Source organism: Balaenoptera acutorostrata, chromosome 9 (genome assembly GCF_949987535.1).
Source record: "Balaenoptera acutorostrata chromosome 9, mBalAcu1.1, whole genome shotgun sequence".
NCBI classification, from domain to species: Eukaryota; Metazoa; Chordata; class Mammalia; order Artiodactyla; family Balaenopteridae; genus Balaenoptera; species Balaenoptera acutorostrata.
The window spans coordinates 98,820,387-98,833,738 of record NC_080072.1 but is presented as its reverse complement, the minus strand read 5'-3'; the positions used below and the strand labels follow the sequence as shown (position 1 = coordinate 98,833,738).

The 13,352-nt window shown below is 40.1% G+C and overlaps 1 protein-coding gene across 7 annotated transcripts in view; it reads left to right on the top strand.

Annotated features, from left to right (window-relative positions):
* The window catches only part of DDX6 (DEAD-box helicase 6), a 34,779-nt gene extending 29,786 nt beyond the window's left edge, over positions 1–4,993 (top strand). For all 7 annotated transcript variants that reach the window (XM_057552758.1, XM_057552752.1, XM_057552754.1 and 4 more), the window contains exon 14: positions 665–4,993. The gene's annotated coding sequence lies outside the window, so the exon portion shown is untranslated. The remainder of the gene's footprint in view (positions 1–664) is intronic.
* The last annotated feature ends 8,359 nt before the right edge of the window (positions 4,994–13,352 follow it).

Below are 13,352 nucleotides of genomic sequence, written 5' to 3'. Positions count from 1 at the left end.
TTCTAATGGGTACATTAATAAACTATGTTAAATTACCTGTAAAATTTTATTGCTAAAGGTGTAATCAGGTTATGAGGATAACTGTCTTATTTTAAATGCCCACTCTGGTTTCCTGCAGATGGTTTCTCATCTTTTGGTGACTGTTGGGCTCTGGTAGAAATGCTTAAAACAAGGCTTAACATAGGGAAAAAACCTCTAAAACAGCCTACATTCCTCTAAGGAAAATCTGATTTAATTTGAGAGCTGATAGTTTCCAAATCAGCAGTGAACATCCTACCTGTTGCTATTTTTAGATTTTTCAAATTACTTTCTTCACTTTAACCTTTTTATCCTAATTTAAATGTCAAACACAAAACCCTTGGACAAATATAAAACTAGCCCATGTTTGCTAATACATTGGCAGGCTGTTGAGTTCATGTACGGTTTAAAAAAAAATTTTTTTTTTTAATTGTCACAGAGACTGCTGCCTGTTACCAGAACTTTCAGGGTTTCATTCTGTCTCTGGGATACATAGAAATTCCTTAATCCTGAGTGGATTCTATAGTAGGCAGACAGGCTCAGTAGAAGCTGTGATAGAGAGCAGTGGCACGGGGATTGTGAACACCTGTGTGTCCTAGTTCATATTGTTTTCAGGACATTAATTTCAGGCTTCTTTTTTTTTTAGGTTTTGACAAACTACAGAAGGCTCGTTTGGATCTGTGACACATCGATTTTGGGGGGATGCTCTTCTCTTTGTGGGTTTTTCATCTTCTTTTATTTTGGAACTATGAAGACTTAAAAGAGCTCAGACATTTTTTCTTTTTTTTAATTGGTGAAGAGAAAAAAGCTGAAAAGGAATTTACCTTTTTTGTTCCACTTGTTTGCACTGTGTGCTGACTGAACATTAGTTGCACTAACTGCTGGTTTTTTTAAAATGTTTTCTGGGGAAGGGGGACAAGGAAGGAGGAGAAAGAAGAGAAGGGGAGAAACCCTAAAAAGAGAAGAATCTTGATGAACACAAGCTTGTCTGCGATTTCAGAATTCTCCAACAGCTGACTCTTGAGTGCATTTCAACTTCTCCCTGGTTACTCATCCGTTTTTTAAGCCTGAAGAGCTTATTACTTATTTGTGCAAAGTGCCTTATGCTATGAGACCATTCAGAATATCATCTTTTAGACACAGCCCAAGGAATCAACAGTAGTAGTGTTTTTTTTTTTCTTTCTTTTTAAAATTTTTGTCTTTCCATTTTGGTTTCAAGTTGAAGTCTCTCTCTTCCCTTTCTACCCGATACTCAAGCCCAGGGCTGGAAGATGAAACGTATTAGTAATGTTAAACACCATTTTCTTTTTCTTTATGTGGAGGAGTTGATATGCAACTGCAGTTCATCCGCACTGTAAATACATGTATTTAAAAAAAAAAAACAATCCCAAGTAAAAATTTCTTCTGGGCTGAGTAGATGCAACATCATCGCTCCCAAAGGAAAGAGCAGTCTATCATTGCAGGAGCCATATGACAAGCCTTTTGTGCTCTATAGCAGAACACTAAAGACTGGTTTACATACGCCTCCATTAGCAGTTATGGCACTTGATGTGTAGACATGTCAGAGCCTTTGACCCTCTTTCCTCTGTGGCAAAGCGTGTCCCATAGAAAATTGGGTGTGTATACTTGTATAAACTTTGTAAATAGGTTTTTTTCTGGGTTCATATATATATATACATATATATATATATATTTTTTTTTTTTTTTGGATGAAGGTTGCTGGGATTAAGGGGATTAGAGTGATTATGGGAGCAGCTAAAGATGAGAGGGGCTCAGTTTTCCGCAACACTAAATTCTAAAAAAGTACTTTGGCTTCTTATTGTAGAGAGCAGACCTCTACAGGGACACCCTCTGTTGGAAAAGGGACCCAGAAGTCTGGGAGTCACTGCTGCCACACTTTGTCTCATATAGTACCTTTGGAGGAGGCCTGACAGAGCAAGGAAGCTTCAGAAACCTGTAATTCAAGATGTTATTTTTGAGACGCTCTCTCTGATAATGTTTCTTCCCCCCTTTTTAAAAGTTTGAGAAACTTTTCAAGCTCAGCAAAAGGGGACAAAGAATAATTTGCCTTGCAGTGTGGCAGTTTGAGTGGCAGTTTCTTTGAGCAGTATATGTATAAAGCATGGATTTGCATTTCAGAATATTAGCCAGTACCAGCTGTGGTAACATTAGCAGTTCTGGGGCTTACTTTCTGTGGATCTTCTGTACTGTGTAAGTGTATTGCCCTCTGCCCACCTTGATACATAAACTTGCAGGAATGGGCAACCCCTGAGAGCTGTTAACTTTGATGCTACAGAAAGCTGCTTGCCATCCTCTTGCTTTGTGACAAGAATTATCTGTCATTTTGCATTGTAAATTGCTGGCAAATGCGTTACAGTCAATAGTGTTGCTTTAAATTGTGCCCCTCCCAACATGCTTGATGTTTGGCCTGATCTCCAGGCAAAAGGAGTGAGATGAAGCAAAACCAGTGAACTTTTTTTTTAATGTTTTTAATTCCCTTTTAACCCAGTGTACTAGGTCAATTAGGAGGCATCTAGGATCTTTTTTTAAAAAAAGGAAAAAATAAAATTAAAAAAATTTGATTTCCATATGCCATTGTTTTCCAAAACCCTAAAATATTGCAAGATGTGTCCTGCATAAACTTTCATGCTTAACTCATCTGGAAAAAGAAATCAGTTATTCAAAGTTGCTTTTTGACTCTGCCTAGTTCTAAGCAAAATTGTGACTCACCCAAAATTCCTTGAGGGTCAAAATCCTGTAGATGCCTCCTGATCAGACATAGCCCTAACTCCTTAAAAACTGTAGCAAGAGCTGCACAGTACAAACCCCAAAATAACTCATTTATCTGGTAGCCAAGCCACATGTGTCTATCCAGCCAATGTTGGTTACTAAATACAAGGCCTACTTAAGGAAGTAACCTTTTTCCGGGGAGGGGTGGGGGGAGGGAATTTAAAAGGCATCAACTTTTGACCAAAAATCTTGCCCTTGTACTGATGCAGCTCTCTTTCTCCCCCACCTCTGGCGAGATAAGAGGGATCATTCATTATAGAAGAAAAACAAGGAATGCTCATAAATGCAATTTTGTGTCTCGCTAGAGAGTGTGTGGGTGACTAAGCAGCGCAGTCTTTTTTGCCATCCTCAGACTGTGCTCTGCCTAGTGCCACATGCCTGTGGGTCCCTCTAAAAGCACAGACTTTAAATTGAAAGTATTAATGAAGTACAGCCTCTGATGAGGAGTGGCACTTAAAACTATCTGGGACACCACTATTGGACACAGTCTTGTAGAGGCAGCTGTCCAGTTTTGGTGCTTGTCTCTTGAATAGGAATTGTTAAATGGAAAGATGCTCTAAGGACTAGGTCAAAGCCTAGTCTTTTTTTTTTTTTTTTTAATTGCCCTTACAATAAGGAGCATTGTTACTATTGGAAGTTGTTTTTGTGTTCCTTGCAGTACTGGGTGTTTATTTTAAGTAATGATAATATTTTTCCACTGGTTCATTTGGATGAAAACTGTTTGCCCTATTTTTAATATTTAAATTACATTCAGCACCTGGTTTAATCAGTGGTTATTAGTTGTGTAATGGGTTGTGGACTGTTACACAGCTTGCTGCCTCTGTCTTTCTCTTTTCCTTACATTCCGATGGAGAAACTTCCTTGCCTTTTCCCTTAGGAATGGAATGGAATAAATTTATTCTAAAATGATCTTCCATGGGAAGAAGTAAGGGAGAGAGAAACCTAAATATAATCTCTAAATTATTTTCAAGTTGGTTCCAGCATCATAATATGGGTTGGCCCCAAAGACTGGGGGGGGAGGGGGGAGGCAATTGGTTATCAATATTTGTTTTCAGAATGAGATGGGAGCATCTTTCCTTTGCCATGTGCTTTGTGTTAGAGACCGTCATGCTTGGGTTAGAACCAGACAACCCAGCACAAAGCCTTGAGTGTAAATTGTTGGAATCAAAACATCTCATTCTGATCACTTGATTTTTTTTTTTTTTTTAATAGGGGTGGGAGGGAGGTTACTTTGCCCCAAAAGGGAGGGTATCTGCACTAAGGATTTAGAAACACTTTGGAAGCTCATAACCTCATCAGAAACTGCCTTTAGTCACACTCCTGACCTTATAGATGAGTAACAAAAAGATGAAATAAGTTCTTGGGAATTAAGCCATGTTATTTTAATTTGCTCCTTTTTCAACGTTCTGTGTCTCTTAAGCTGTTATTGTGGAATCATTTTCTGGCAAAATACCTTTGTCAAGCAAAATTATTGGCCTCGTGGGAGCTGACGTCAGTCAACTGGTGAATTTAAGTGGACTTTGGTGAGCTTATAGTTGTACTTTATATCCTTAAAGGTAGTTTTTTAAAACTTCCAAAGAAAACCCACTCTCCTTTCTGATCTAAAAACTCATCTTTGGGGTAAAGAGTTAAGTGTCCAAAGGTTGTAACAGTTCATGAGGTAAGAGGGCGCTAGCCTGGCACCTGGATTCTGCCCCTCCGTTGCTGACAGATTCCAACAGAAGTGTGTTTAAATTCTCCAGTAGACAATACTGGGTTGGGGGGGAGGGGGGGTAGGATTGGGTTGCTAAGGTACAGGCTGCTGTACTTTACCCAGTGGTTGTGAGGGAGGGTCCCTGGAGAAAACCAAGTCGCTAGTCCCTTTTTTGAAACAAAATTAAAACTTGAAAAAAATTTTTCAGTACAAAATGGGATAGAATTTAATGTCCCTAGCCACAAGGGACCAGTTCCACTGAGAAGTGAACAGTGGGGATTCAATTTTGAAAACATTTGGGGAAAGGGAAAATTGGCTTTTCTGTTAATTGGCAAATGTTCCAGTGGGGCTCTGTTTTTGTTGGAATGTGTTATGTTGTATGTACACATGTATGGACCAGAGTGTCTGCTGAGTTTATAAAGTTAAGAAAAGCTGGTTGATAAAATCTTGATTTTTGTTACTTTATCTCAATAAAAGCCCACTGGAACTTCAGATGTGTGTGTGGTGTGTCTATAGCAGCAGGCTGTGCGGTTTAGGAATACTTGCCTTTGAAATCATTTTTACTTAAATAACTCACATTCTGGTAAAGCAGTAAGATTCTCAGCACTACTCCTCTCAGCACTACTCCTCTGAATAAAATATGTGAGCACCTTTGTCCAGCCTTATTCGTTGTCCCACCGTTCGCATTTCACTCTGTTTTCATAGCCTAAACACAGAACAGATAAATCAGTTGGAAAGGAGAGAGATGTTGGTCCACAGTATGTCCGGGGGACTGCCGGTGGTCAGTCACCTAGAATTGTTCAGATGTTTTAGAAAGTTGAACAAAAATTACTTAGGAATTAACGATATGAATGGAATTTGTATTCTGAGACCGAGAAGTACTAATGAAAGGAAAGCAGAAGACCTAAATAATTGGAGAAATCCAGACACAAAGCTGGACACAGCATCCTTGCCCCCCACCCCAAAAGAAATTCTTCAGTATAACAAAATAATGTTCCTGACATGTATGCTGAAAACTGCAAAATATGCTGATGAGAGAAATCAGGCCTGAAGACATAGTCTTCCAATCCATGAACATGACACCTCTATTTTTGTCAGTTCCCCAGTTTCATCTGTAGGTTCAGAGTATTTCCTTCCAGTCAGTCCCAGCAAGCTTATTGACAAGATAGCCACCAAGATAATTCTAAAATTCATATGGAAAGGCAAACCGCCATAACAGTTTTGGAAAAGAACAAAATTGGAGGACTCATTACCTGAGTTCAAATTATAGGAAGCTACAGCAGTCAAGAAATTTGTAAATTCAGTTCTTTCACTACAATACACTGAAGAAATGTAGGAAGATATGCCATCAACATTTTCATCTAAGGAGCAAAGAATGGATGTGTACAGTCTGGCCGAAGATCAATTTTTCTTGTAGATGCTGTGTGGGCAGTTGTTTGTTCCTAGTTCATTAGGTGCATTTCCATTATCCTGTTAATCTAATCGCGGAACAGCGTACCGGCTCTCTCTCTGCCTCTGGATTTGTCCCACCCTCCCTCAGTTTACTGTCTCCAGAGATTGACCTGTATGAACCACATAAATATTTCCTCTGCTCTCCGGCTCCCATTTGGGTTTGCTCACCAGGGATTCCCCCTCAGGAAATTAGAGAAAGAGTGAGGTAGGAGTTTGTATTCCTTTAATTCCCTTCCGATAAGATGCCTCTAGCTGCTTTGTTTATCAACTGGAGATCTCTGCAGCTGAGTCTGTCACTCTCTCCCTCCATTTTCTGGTAACCATCCTCTCCCCTTGGTAGATTTTCCCTACACCCATGCTTTTGTAAATAGGCCAGATGTAAATAAACTCTCCTCAAATTTTCCTATGCCATGTGTTTCTTGTTGGGACCCAGACAGAGTAATTGGTACCAGAAGTGGCCCCAGGAAACAAACTCTTAAAACGAGATTCTGGGATTGGGTTAGTTATATTTGATGAGCTCAATGATAACCTCCTTATGGGGGTTGGTGGATGGGATGGAACATGAATAATTCATGGTATACAGTGGCATCACAATTCAAATTTTCACTGGTAGTACCATGGGATTAAGTGCAGGTAAAGGACGAGGCATAGGGAAATCAAGGGGCTGTGACAATCAGCAATAATACAACCTACGGACTGGGAGAAAATATTTGCAAATGTTATGACCAACAAGGGATTAATTTCCAAAATATGCAAACAGCTCACACAACTCAACAACAGAAAAACAACCCAATCAAAAAGTGGGCGGATGATCTAAATATTTCTCCAAAAAAGACATACAGATGGCCAAAAGGCACATGAAAAAATGCTCAATATCACTAATTATTAGAGAAATGCAAATCAAAATTACAATGAGGTATCACCTCACTCTGGTCAGAATGGCCACCATCAAAAAGTCTACAAATAATAAATGCTGGAGAGGGTGTGGAGAAAGAGGAACCCTCCTACACTGTTGGTGCAAGTGTAAATTGGTGCAGCCACTATGGAGAACAGTATGGAGTTTCCTTAAAAAACTAAAAATAGAGTTACCATATGATCCTGCAACCCCACTCCTGGGCATATATCTGGAGAAAACTATAATTAGAAAAGATACATGCACCCCTATGTTCATAGCAGCACTATTTACGATAGCCAAGACACGGAAGCAACCTAAATGTCCATCAACAGATGAATGGATAAAGAAGATGTGAAACATATATACAATGGAATATTACTCAGCCATAAAAAAGAATGAAATAATGCCATTTGCAGCAACATGGAAGGACCTAGAGATTATCATAGTAAGTGAAGTAAGCCAGACAAAGACAAATATCATATGATATGCTTATATGTGGAACTTACAAAAAAGAGAGAAAAATGAACTTATTTACAAAACAGAAATAGACCCACAGACATAGAAAACAAATTTATGGTTACCAAAGGGGAAAGGTGGGGAGGGATACATTAGGAGGATGGGATTAACATATACTCACTACTATATATAAAATAGATAACCAACAAGGACCTACTGTATAGCACTGGGAACTATACTCAATATTCTGTAATAACCTATAAGGGAAAAGAGTCTGGAAAAGTGTATCTATCTACATATCTATATCTATAGATATATATATCACTGAATCACTGTGCTGTATACCTGAAACACAACATCGTAAATCAACTATACTTCAATAAAAAAAAATAATAACTTCCTTGTACCTTTCCTCCACCAACCACACACACACATAAAAGTGGTAGGCCTTTTAAAACTTGTTCTTTGGCACGGGGTAAAAAAAAAAAGAAAAGGCCTCAATTGCATACATAAGATTAAAAATATGAACATGCAATTAACATACAAACAGAACAAGAAGGCCTCCCTGGGAGTTTTGAAGAGGGTCCCTTATCTGTAGATAGCTTTGTCCTTAGCTAATTGGTTACTGTGTCCCTAGGACTGAAATAGATGGCAGCCTTCTAAAGTTTTACTAGATTTGTATACACAGAAAATCTCTGGATCTGATGAACAGAATTCTGACTTGAGCCAGTCTGTTGATCTCCTCTGAAGTTTCCAGATGCGAGACAGTTAGCTGACACAGAGCCTCTTGAATAAAAGCGAAGCCTTTCTCAAAAGGACTTGTGACCATTTGCTAGTGTGACTATATATTGGGGAAGAGGGAATAACTAGACTTTTGAGGACTACTGGGGGCCCAAAATGCTACAGGTCAGAGTAAAGGCTTATGGAGGTCAAGTGATCCATGGAGTTTTGGCTTGGGTCCATCTCACAGTTGACATATTGGGTCCCCAAACCCAGGTCTAGATTGCGTAGTGGGAATTGACATCCTCAGCAACAGGCAAAATCACCAAATTAGTTCCCTGACCCATGGAATAATAAATATTATGGTAGAAAATGCTATGTAGAAGCCACTAGAACTGCCTCTAACTACCAAAGTAGTGAACCAAAACCAATACCACATTCCTGAAGAGACTGCAGAGATTAGTTCCACCAATGAAGATTTAGAAGATGCAAGATTGGTGGTTTATAGGCCTTCCCTGGTGGTCCAGTGGGTGAGACTCCGCGCTCCCAGTGCAGGGGGCCCAGGTTCAATCCTGCATCTAGTTGGGGAACTAGATCCCACATGCATGCCGCAACTAAGTTCGCATGCTGCAACTAAAGACCCGGCGCAGCCAAAATAAATAAATAAATATTAAAAAAAAAAAGAAAGATTGGTGGTTTTTACTACATCTTCCTTCAACACACATATCTGGTTTGTGCAGGAGACAAATGGATTGTGGGAAATGACAGTGGATTATCATAAACTTAAGTGATGATACCAGTTGCAACTGCTGTTCCAGATGTGTGTGTTCTTTGCTGGAACAAATCAACACATTCCCTGCCACCTGGTATACAGCTACTGATGTAGTGAACACTTTCTTTCTCTAGACCTGATAGCAAAGACTGTATGAAATAGTTGGTTTTCAGCAGGCAGGACCAGCAACACACTTTATTGGTCTGTGTCAGGGCTCTATTACCTCTCTAGCTGGTCTACAGAGACGGATCATCACTGAATTCTACAGGCTATCATCACGCTGGCCCACTACATTATAGCAGGATACGGTATCTACCTTGGATACTTTGGTAAAATTCAAGCATGCCAGAGGATAGGAAATAGATTCCACCAAAAAATCATGGACCTGCCCACACCAGTGAAATCCTAGGGGTCCAGTAAACTGGGGCATGTTGCAATATCCCTTTCTAGGTAAAGGGCAGATTGCCACATCTGGCTCCTTCTACCACTAAGAAAGAGGTACAATGCCTAGTGGGCCTCTTTGCATTTTGAAGGCAATAGATACTTTATTTGGGTGTATTACTTCAAGTCGTTTGCTGAGAAATCTGAATTTTTGTCTTTTTTAACAATGGCCCAGAACAAGAGAAGGCTCTGCAGCAGGTCCAAGCTGCAGTACAGTTTGCTCTGCCACTTAGACCTTATGATCCAGCAGATCCAATGATCTCAAAGTGTCTGTGGCAGATAGTGATGCTTGTATAAAGCTTTTGGCAGGCTCCTGTAGGTGAATGACAGCACAGATGTTTAGGATTTTGAGAAAAGCTATGCTATCCTCTGCAGAAAACTATTCCCCTTTTGAAAGACAGCTTCTGTGGACTTCCCTGGTGGCACAGTGGTTAAGAATCCACCTGCCAATGCAGGCGACACAGGTTCAATCCCTGGTCCGGGAAGATCCCACATGCCGCGGAGCAACTAAGCCCATGCGCCACAACTACTGAGCCTGCACTCTAGAGTCCGCATGCCACAGCTACTGAGCCCATGCACCTAGAGCCCATGCTCTGCAACAAGAGAAGCCACAGCAATGAGAAGCCCGTGCACCGCAACGAAGAGTAGCCCCCGCTCACCACAACTAGAGGAAGCCCGCGCTCAGCAACGAAGACCCAATGCAGCCAAAAATAAATAAATAAATTTATTATAAAACAAACAAACAAACAAACAGCTTCTGGCTTGCTCTTGGGCCTTAGTAGAGACTGAACTCTTGACCACCAGGCATTACCAAGTCACCATGCAACCTAAGTTACCCCTGATGAATTGGACATTGCCTGACTCATCAAGTCATAAGGCAACTTTGGGTTCTGCTGGCCCAGAGGTCTTAATTCCCAAGAGAGAAATGCTTCCTCCAGAGAACTCAGAAGTTCTATTAAACTCGAAACTGAGCCTGCCACACCAGGCTTCTGCCTACTTTGGGCTTCTCATGCTAACCAACCATTGGGCTGCTTTGTGACTATTGATCCTAATTTGAAAGGGGAAATTGGGTTGTGATTACACAAAGAGGTAAGTAAGACTTTGTCTGGAGTGCAGTAGATCTCCTGGGGCTGCTCTTAATACTACCATATAAAGTGATAAAAGTTAACGGAAAACTACAACAATTTAGCACAGGCTGGATTAGTAATAGTCCAGACTCTTCAGGAATGAAGGTTTGAGTCATTCCATCAGGCAAGGAATCAGGACTATCCAAGGTACTTGCAGAGGGCAAAGGAAATATGGAATGGGTAGTAGAAGAAGGAAGAAGGAATTTATAGATAACATTTATGGCCACATGACTAGTTGTAGAAATGAGGACTATAATAGTTATGAGTATTTCTTCCTTATTTTATTATAAATCTGTCAGGTATGTATCAACTAGTTCTCCTCTTTTTTTCTCATCTCATTCTCCTACCGTCTAAGATAAGATGTATTATAGATATCAAAGAGGGTTTTGACCCACTAGAAAAGGCTTGAACATCACCTGAAAATAAAGTGACATATAGGAATTTGTATCCTCTTTTGTGAGATGGTTAGCATGCTTTTTATTTTTTGATGGACAGGAGTATGTTAATCAGATGCATGATTTTGCGGACTTTTTACTTTGGAAGTTAAATATGGTGTAAAAGAGGTGTGACTGAATGTCATATTAACATGGGACGGAATGTTGTGGGTTTTTTAATTGTCCATTTAGCTAATCTGGAACTACATTTCCTAGAATCTCCTGTCTTGTTAAGTTGACTTTGGTAGATTTCTAGTGTATTAACTTGGCTAAGCTAAAATTAAATTTCCCACAATCCCCTTCCCTGTTTGGCTCGGGATCAGAGTTGGCCAAAAGAAAATTTGCACAAGATTTGGGAGGTGAAACTGAAGCAGCAGGCATTACAATCTGAAGGTCATCATGGTCAGAGGTGAGGAGAGACAGAGAGGTGCCAGAAAGTTCGTTTTCCCTTGCTCTTTTTTTTTTTGCTGCACATCCTTGTTCTTGCTCTATGTCCAGCTCTTTTTCTTTATTGCTAGCTCTGCTGACCAATAGCAACCCAGACCTATTGCCAGACCACTTGGCTGTGAATTCACAGAGTGTAGCTATGAGGAGACAACAGCCTTCCATGGTCTTCTATCCCAGTTCCCTGTGTGATCCCGTTCCAGCAGCTGATGTACCTCACTTCCAGACTTCCCTGAAAGCACTAACTAGTTCACCCAAACTAGTGATTAAGAAAGCCAATAAGTGATTTTTCCCCTGGCTTTTTAACACCCTCATTTGGACCATTACTTCCCCAGTCTCTCCTCCAATTATGTAAAGCAGTGGCTCTCAAACTTCAACAGGCATCTGGATTACCTAGAGGGTTTACTAAAACCAACTTTCTGAGTCTTACCCCCAGGCTTCTAGGTCTGTGGTGGGGCCTAGATATTTGCATTTCTAACAAATCCCCAGGTAATGCTGATGCTTGATGCTGTTGGTCCAGGGAGCATACACTGGGAACCACTGGAGTAAAGCCTAATTCCTCTAATAATTCCTCATTCTGTAATATCCATTGTAGTTCTGCTTCCTTGATTTAACTCTGGCTAATATAGGGCCATAGACCATATAGGGGAAGAAAAATTAAAAGTTATAAACATGCAATTAGGAACTTGCCAGTGGGGGTGGGAGAAGAGAACTTCTGCCTTTCACTTCCTGCCAAGACAGAGTAATGGTGACCAAATCTACTCCCTTTCCTAAAGCAGCCAACAATGGACAATATATGAAGCAACAGTTTAAGACACTAGACACCAGGCAATGAAAGACAGTGAAACCTGAAGATGAGAAAGACAAGATGAGCCCTGTGATTACGATCTGCCAACTTACTGCCTTGAGAGAGTTTTCCAGCCATGATGCAGGGAAGGGAACCCAAGTGGAGCCCAGCAAACTACCTGAGTTGAGGAAACAGAGTTGAGATTCTGAGAGGAGCAAGAGGATGGAGACCACAGGACTGAGTGCCAGAGAGGAGAGAGCTGCACAGAAAGAGAACTCCAGAGATGTGCAGAGGGTCCCCCTTGAGTATTTAGCTGAGTATTGATTTGCCCAAGCATGTGCAGAAAATACTTGAGACCAGGGAAAGAATCACCCAAAAGGATTAGTGGGAACAGTGCCCAGAGCTCACACAGGGTTGGGAATACTGCCTGTGCCCACCAGGCAGACTGGAATATCTCATGATTCATGAGGCATTGGGTAGAGTACTCAGAAAGGTCTTGCCTCAGTAATGGGGAATAATTAGACTTAGAAAGAGTACTGATATGCTCCCACCTAACACACCTTAAAAAGCAAGACCCAAAAGGATCAAACTCTTTCCAACTAACTGCTTCCCAGAAAAAAAGTTCAATAATATTTATAAAAATACAAAAAATCCAGCACCCAAAGTAAAATTCATAATGTCTGGCAGCTGATTAACAACAAGAAAGCACGCAAAGAAGCAGGGAAAATAAGACCCATAATATAGAGAATAATCAGTAAGTCAGAACTGACCCAGATATTAGAATTAGCTAGACAAGAACATTTAAAAAAATCAAATTAAACTTCTAGAGATGAAAACTACAATGACTGAGGTGAAAAACATACTGGAGGGGATTGATGGCAGATTTGAAAGATTAATGAACTTGAAGATATAGCAATAGAAACTATCCAAAATGAAAAAACATTTTAATGAACAGAGTTTCAGTGAGCTATAGGACAATTTCAAGTGACCTAATATCTGTGTAATAGGTGTCTCCAAAGAAGATGAGGAGGGAGGGATGGAAAATTTTTTTGAAGAAATAATGGTCCCCAAATCTTTAATTTGATTAAAACTATAAACCCACAGATTCAAGAAGCTTAATGAACTCCGAGCACAAGAAATATGAAGACAACTACAGGGTATATCATAATCAAATTGCTCAAAACCGATGATAAAGAGAAAATCTTAAAAGCAACCAGAAAAAAAGACACATTATGTACAGGGGAACAAAGATAAAAATGATGTAGATTTCTTAGTAGAAAGAATTGTTGACAGAAGACAGTAGGGCAACACCTTTAAAGCACT